The sequence below is a fragment of the Buceros rhinoceros genome, unplaced genomic scaffold (assembly GCF_000710305.1).
Source record: "Buceros rhinoceros silvestris isolate BGI_N320 unplaced genomic scaffold, ASM71030v1 scaffold16571, whole genome shotgun sequence".
Taxonomy (NCBI): Eukaryota; Metazoa; Chordata; class Aves; order Bucerotiformes; family Bucerotidae; genus Buceros; species Buceros rhinoceros.
This window is the reverse complement of record NW_010396112.1, coordinates 27,914-35,706: the sequence shown is the minus strand read 5'-3', so window position 1 is coordinate 35,706 and position 7,793 is coordinate 27,914.

Here is a 7,793-nt window from a genome sequence, read left to right as displayed (position 1 = left end):
GTCTCACCAGGGCCCCACCATACCATGGGCTCTGCCCCCCAAGCCCCCCACACCCCTGGGGACCTGGCCTTGGCTCCTGCCTAGGTAGCACAGGTCTAGCCAACGCCACGAGCTGAAAGCTCCCTTGCAATTCCGTGTTCAGAATTGGATTTTGCTCCACTCTTTAGCCTTTTAATGTGGTTCTGCTTATTTTTACAGGTTTCCCAATCTGCCCCCTCCCCAGATTGTTTATATTTTTGGAGAGCCTTCTGTTTAGTGCCTCTAATACCCCTGGCCTCCTTTAGCTGCAGTGGTCTTCCCTCACCCCCTCCTCTGCTGAGACTTAACTGGGATTTGTTTCAATACTAATCTCTCAAACTGTTTATTAAACCATCTTCTGATTTATCTGCAAAAGATTTTTCTTTAAGTTATAAAATTTCAATCAAAATTCCTTTGAGCATTTTGCATTCCCCTCTTACGATCACTAAATCCTATTTGTTCTCGGCATGACCCCCCTTGGCTCACAGCCCGGGCTCGGCCCCTGCATGGCCGAGGAGGCGGCGTGGCAGAGAGCACGGATATGCCACAAGCAAGCGGCTCCAATCGCAACCTCCCACCTCCAGGCAAGGAGACTTCTAGACTTGCTCTGCTGAAACCATTTCTTCCCTTTTCACCTCCAGACTTCACTGCTAGCAAGGCTTCCCCCTTAGCAAGGGTGAGTTCTCCTTGTTGTTTCATCCCCTCGCACCTAGTTCCAAGCCGGTAACATGCTAAATAATTCCTCTTCCACCTTGGTGTTTACATTCTTCAGATACTTTCCACTGCTTTTCATGTACCGACTCATTTGGCCCTGTGCTGGGTTATACCCGGCTCTTTCATCTTAGCCCAGCGGAGCAGCCTCCCGTCCCTCTCTCCCTCCAGCCCGCCCAGCTCAGCAGCGGCAGCACCAACCAGGCTGTTTTCTCCCCCAAAATAGACTCATCCATGCATTCCAGTCCTTCCAGCATGAGGCTGGCCCAAAGGATGAGCTTGTTACCCGTGCCTGGATCCCTGTTTCCCAGCAGCTTTTGGGCTTTGCTTAGAGGAGCGTGCCCAGTAACGTCACATCAGGGGTTCCAGTCCTTCCAAGGGCTTTCCCCTTGACCGTGTCATTTGGTTATGTATTTACAACAGGAAAAGAAAGGCAAGTCAATAATTGGAATAATAAAACCATGCAGAGAAGGAAAAAAACCACCTTATGAGTTGAATACAAGCTGTTTCCCCCCAAACGCAGCTCCTGACTGAAGTTAGCCAAACAAAACAGTATACCGACTATACAGAGGACACTTCAAAGAGAGAATTAAAGGGACAAAACTGATATGAGAGGATGAGGAATCCCAGAGGGTCCTTATCAGGATCCCTTCCAGTGGATGTTCCCATGTTTTAGTGGGGAAAAAAAAAAGGACCAACAAAAGAGACCCGGGAGTACAAGCCTCTGCAGCTGATAGAGGATTTTCCTCTGGCTAGACAGAGAGTCTTTAAAAAAGCTGTGGCAGAGTGTGGGATCATTAAACACCTTCAGATTCCTTCCCTGCTGCCAATCACGGCATCAGCAACCGCCCTCTCCATGGCGTCTGCTGATCCCACTTTGAAAACCTCCCCATTTATCACTGCTGGGAGAGATCCTGCTGAGACCGCTGGAGCCTGCTGCTTGTCAACAGGGCACCTTATCTTCTCCAAACATTTACTTAACCCTTTGTCTAGCAGGCCGGGAACAATGGGAGCCCGGCCACGGCCCCGTACTGGGGATCCCAATTCCAGCCCTGCCTCGGGCAGGCGCTGCTTGTTCCTGCCTGGTCCTGGGTGCGGGTAGTGGGCTGAGCAAAAAGAGGATGCTGGAGACCACCACAGCACCAGCCTCCACTTCCATGGGAAAGGTTGCTTGCAACTCGGTAGAGCAGAGGATTATTTTTAAAATTATTTTATTTTTTAATGTTTCCTACTAGGGACAAATGTACAAGGAACTTTTCTAGGTCTAAGCAGGAAATTAAATACATAATCAGTAATTCAAATAATCCCCCCAAATCAACTATATCAGCATAGAGTTGGTGCAACTCTACTTGAAGGAATGACACCACCTTCAGAAGATGTAGCTCATGCTCTGTACCGCTCTACAGATAATTTCAATTTACTCTACACCTATTGCCGTTGTAAGCAGCAGATTCCAGATGCGTCTTCATTGAGCAACGCATTTCAGAATAGGTTTTCTTGTAAAAGCTGGCTTTTTTGGAGAACTTTTCTATGATGTAGCAAGTGAGCCAGAGTTCCCAGCACAGGTTCCCAGCGGAGATGGTCAGACACTTGCAACAGGAAGATGACATCTCAACTTTTCACCTGCAGTGCCACAGGAGAGAAATCCACAGGCCAGACCCTGGTCCCAGCGCACCCACTCCAAACTGCAGCAGTGAGGTACCTGCTGCCAGGGAGGATGTCCAGGGTGGCACGGCTGAGAAATTGTGGCAGGAAGAACCTCAAAGCTACGCACCCTCACTTTGCAACAAGCCTTTAGCAGCCCCACAGCACCTGATGGTGGGTAGAGAGGCACTGGCTCAGTAGCCCAGAGCAGTAAAAGCCCATAAGGAACCAGAGGACAGAGATAAGCTCTAGCAACTCAGTCCTCCCAGTTGTGAACAACCTGCAGCAGCCTGGCTGAGCAGCTGCGCTGAGGACAGTAACAAATGGCTGCGTATTTGAAGCTGAGTTTTAAGCCTTTGTACTGCCGTTGTAATGCTTTGTGCTGTTATCTGTGACAAGAGCCGGGAGTTCACATCTTTATCTGGGAATAAAGACTCTCAGATCAGGGCAGCGTCTGACGGTACGACAGCCTCGCAGTATAGTCAGCAACAAACAGCCCTACCGGCACAGCGGTGGTGCCGGCACAGCGGTGGTGCCAGAGCGATGCTCCTTTCTTAATCCCAGTCGGGATTACCAGAGCCTCTGAAGGGGTTTAATAGGTTTACTATAATCGGTTTATATATGCTCGTGCACTTCCTACTCCTTCACAGCAGCTGAGGCTGATGCTGTCCAGGTGGTCTCCCTCAGCCACTTGGACAGCATATAGGAAGGGATAAGGTTTATGTGTCAAATATACGTTATAGCCACACCGTCACTTTGTTACATAATTAATTAATTAAACACATATTCACAGCCTTGGGGACAGGTTCTTGTGTTCTTAACTCTCGTGTGGCCTGACAAAGCTTAGGGCCCTTTCTAAGGAGAGGGGTTACTTATTCTTCAGCAATGAGGGGTTATACGGAGTACTAGTGCTGGCAAGAGACTCCCGCTCTGTCTGTGTGATGTTTATCAGGCCGGTGTGGCCTTGTGGACCCCACGCTATTGTTACTGAGATGCAGGCACGGACCTTCAGCAAAGGAAGGGACTCCTTCAAATATGGCTTAGGATGCAGCTGTGAAACCTGCGTTCTCCCAGCCCGTGGGAACAGGAGAGGATCACGAGTGATGTTATTGGCCACTCCAGAGCAGAATGGAGCGTAGATACCCAAAGGCCACCTCTCTAGGACAGGGGACCATGACCAGTCGGCAAGAAATCGGCAACACAGACAGAGCTTGCAGAAGTCTTCAGAGCTTGAGTGCCCAAGCAGAGGGCTCTGGTCACCTCCTCAAGGGCACCAGCATTTACTCTTCAAACATTACTTACAGCTCAGCAGAGCCCTGGATGGACTTAGACTGTGTCTTGAACTTAAGCCAGTGCTTAAGTAGCACTTAGGCCAGTCTAAATTTCACTGAACACAAATAAAAGACAGCAGTGGGAGTTACATAGGGCAATACGTGTTGAACTTTTCCTAGTGAGAACTAAACGCCTCTACATAAAGAGCAGTTCTTCTCAGAGCTGTGCAGCCACTCGGCTAACGTGGTGGTCTTAGACCTCTAGCAAAGTTTAGTGATGCTTTCATGTCAATTCCATCTTTTTTGGACAGTAGAAGTACCAACTTGCTCCAGATTTTAACTTATTTTTCTAAAAACCTGTAATCAAGAGTTAGTGTTTCTTCAGTGCCTCTCCATTTTCACCTCCCTTATACACTTGTTCTGCAATTTTGGACAAGGAACACTCAAGTTTTCTACTAATAAAACAGAAACAAGATTCACTTATGTCGTGGTTTTTAAAGGGTATTGTGATAGGGAGAGAAGCACATAGAAGTAGGCCAAAGGCATGGTGTTATATTTTAAGTGATATCTGAGAAACAAGCACCCACCTCTATTCATCTGCTAAAAAAAAAACCCAAACCCAAACCAAAAGAAATCCGGGACACAAGAGGCTCAGATAGCTTTGGATCTAGAAGGCGTTTTGATGGGGAAGGGAAGCAGACTCTGGATGTAGCTTGTAGAACATTTATCCTGAGAAGAGCTATAGGAATGGGACATACATTTAGCCAACATGCCTTGAACTACAGAAGACATTGCTGCAGAACTCATCACTCCCATTTCCTCAAGTTTTTATTGAGAAAGGCTGTGGAATTGCCAGACATCTGATGTATTTCACTGCGTGTGAAGATAGTCCTTCTGGCACGGAGCACGCAACCTTTTGTTTTCACGGAGCGTTGCTGGACTGACTGGTGAAGTGGCTGTCATACTGCAGTGGTGTGCTTTCCCCAAGTAAAGTGACATTCCTGTACCCTTGGCAGCGGAAGACATGTCTCTCCTGCGGTGGAAGCGTTCGGAGGAAAGCCCCGCGTGCTTTGGCAGCACCAGCTGGGCACCTGGCAAAGATCACTCAACACCACCTGCCCTCGCTCCGTCTCACGTTGCCTCTACTACGATAATGGGAGCCTGCAAGCGTGCTACTCCTAATCCCAACAGGGAAAAGTGAAGCTGCATCAATCTTAAGGAAAAAGAACAACATCACCTTCCAGATGGATGAGTTACAGTGTCTCCTGTCTGATGTAGGACACAGCTCTAGCTCACCAATGCAAGAAGTGTCGCACAACCGCGATGCACAAGTTTCAACATGAGCAGGGAGGATTAGACAGACTGGAGACAACGAAGCTGCCATTACACATTGAGTTATCACACACCGGTCCCGTCAGTGCAAAAGAGGTTTTAACAGTAGCAGTGAGAGATGTTTTTTTCTCCACCCCACTAGTGATGGGCAGACATTTAGCACCGGCACTGGGCTGCCAGCACACCCAGACCTTTGCTGCTGTTCAGCAGATACTGCAGTGGCAGTTTAGGGACACGATTCAGCCACACACCCAAACCCCACGTAATAGCGTAAAAATAAGGAAAACCCCTTTGGGATCATCGGAGGTACTCACGGGATTTTTGAAGTGTGCATGTCGAAGCTGTAGGTCTGTGCTGAGCTCTGCTGCCTTTCCCTGGAGCTGGGTCTGCTGGAGCAGCAACCTGCCTGCACAGGGACAAAGACCTTACTGGTTACGTGGCAGCTGACAGGTCTCAGATGCTATAGCACAGCATATGCAGGTAAAGTTTGACTCCTTCAGGAAAAATAGATGGTTTAGGAAGAGAAGACTAGTCTGAAAACGTGCTTGGCTTCCAGGCATTGAACGGAATGGAGTTTTTTCCTCACCTGAGCTATTTTTGTTTAACTTAACAAAGAAAGTTGACTATCAGGAGAAAAAAGCCAGGGTACTGTTATTTTTTTTCCTACAACTTACAGAAGTTAAATCTCATCTTTAGGCTTTCATTTCAGAATAGACATTTCTGCACCAAGCCCACCAAATTGAAAACTGGTTTTTAAGTCACTCTTCAGACCATTTTTGCTCCTGCCTTGCCCAGATCAGTAAGTTTTTCTTGTGGTAGCAGTGCCAGGTTTAAAGCTGGCTGACGAGTAAGCATCGCTGGTCTGACTCCAGCTCATTGGGTGTGAGACATTAATGGAGCTGAAAAAGAGGCATTAAACTCATGAAACACCGGTTGGGACACCATGGGACTTTGCTAACCAGTAATTAACTGGCTGTTAAGAGACCAGAAGAACCAGACACAGCAGGTTAGTATCACGAGCTCTGGCTTCCTCACTGTCTCCTATCTGGCCGTTAACATGGCTTCAGGAGGAGAACCAATGAGAGCTCTGTGGTCATGTTTTACCCACCAAACCCCCCCACATTATGAACTTAATTTAATGGAAGATAATTATGAAGCAAGAGTAAACAAAACAAGATACTCAAGACTGCCACCAGGAGCCATGGGAGGTGTCAGAATAGAAATAATCCCTTGAAAACCCTCAGCTGTCATCACAGCAAAGCTGGTTTTTAGCTAAGGCGGCAGCCAGGGCTGCCTCCAGTACCCTGGTAGCCCCATGTACAGCTAAATAGCTGGCGGTGAAGCAGAATAGGTGGGCTCCCCTGGGCCACGTCCAGCCAGGGAGTGCAGAAGCCCCACGAGTGGCATGTCCTCATCAGCAGTTTGGGAGCAGGAGCAGAGAGGTCTCGGATCCAAGCCTCTCCACTGAAGAATGAAGCACTTCTGCCAGAAGCCAAGACTACTTCAGAGTCTGAAGCCGCATCCCTGAGTCAACGTATAATTTAACACAGATGGTGTCTGCAGGGGCCATAGGCAGGAGCAGATCCACAGCTCCCACTTGTTCTGGGCTTGCTTAGACTTTGAACCTTGTTTGCTGCGTGCCAGGAGAGCAGCAGTACTCACACAGGGGCGATTACTGCATCACTGATGCTGCATCGCTGATGGTGGCCGCTGCTTACCTGAGCCTGCCCGGAACCAGCAGTGCCTTCCCCTCCCCTGTCCACCAACACCCAAGCACCCGAATAACCTCCTTTATATAGTCCATGCCCTCCAGCCAGGGCTGAGGGACATCCTTCTTGTTCTTAAAGATGCGCTCCCTGGATCTGGCCCATCCTCTCTGAAACAGGTTAAAGGGAGATGATGGCAAAGGAAAGCTTTGGGAGGTGGCTGATGGACGTGCTGCAGCCAGGGCTAATGCTCACCTCTCATCTGGGCCATGCAGCATTGATAGAGCATCCTCTGCTCCATGTAGGAAAGCATAAATTTTATATATAATTAGTCATTTCTGATTCATTGTCACTGCTATGAAGTGGCTCCAATCTGTAGGGAATTTAGCTGGAATGGTATAAAAAAATATTTCAAGTTCCTACACTTTCCTACATTTAACATTTTTCCCAGTCCTTACTCATATTGTTCCTCTACCTGTCATGCTCTTCGTTTAGGGAAAATGTTGTTACCTATTACTTTAATCCCGAAATGGTGAGGGAGTGCTACATGGAAAAAAAAAAGGGGGGGGAAATAGGCCCGGCAAATGGAGTTAAAGAGAGATAGGAAGGAGCCAGGGTCTGTCAGCTCCCCGGGGCCCTGCAGGATGCCTGCAAATGACAGACAGCATTTCCCGAGCATCAGACGAGGCCAAACACATTTCTTGATAAACTAATTAAGTAAATGTGTTGAAGCAATGTGAGCGTGACTGGGTGCTCGCTGCTCTGTGCGCGCCGGCTGGGGCTGCTCCCGGGGCAGGAGGCAGCCCTGCGGCTGCCGAGGAGGGGTGTGGCGGAGGTAAACCAAGCTTCCAGGGAGACAGGGCTGAATAAAGTCCAGTTTGGGAGTGGGTTATGATGAGGGTGCCTGTTGTTGCTGCTCAGTGGGGAATCTCCAGCGCCTGCTCAAGGGAAGCTCCATGGGTGCCAGTCCCCAGGGTCATTGTCCCATGTGTTGAGTACGGGTCAGTTTACTGGGTTTGCCTGACATGAAGTGAGGGTGCTGATGTTGGCTTTGACACCCCATAGCTGGAGTATAGGATCACAGAATCGTGGGCTGGTTTGGGTTGAAGGG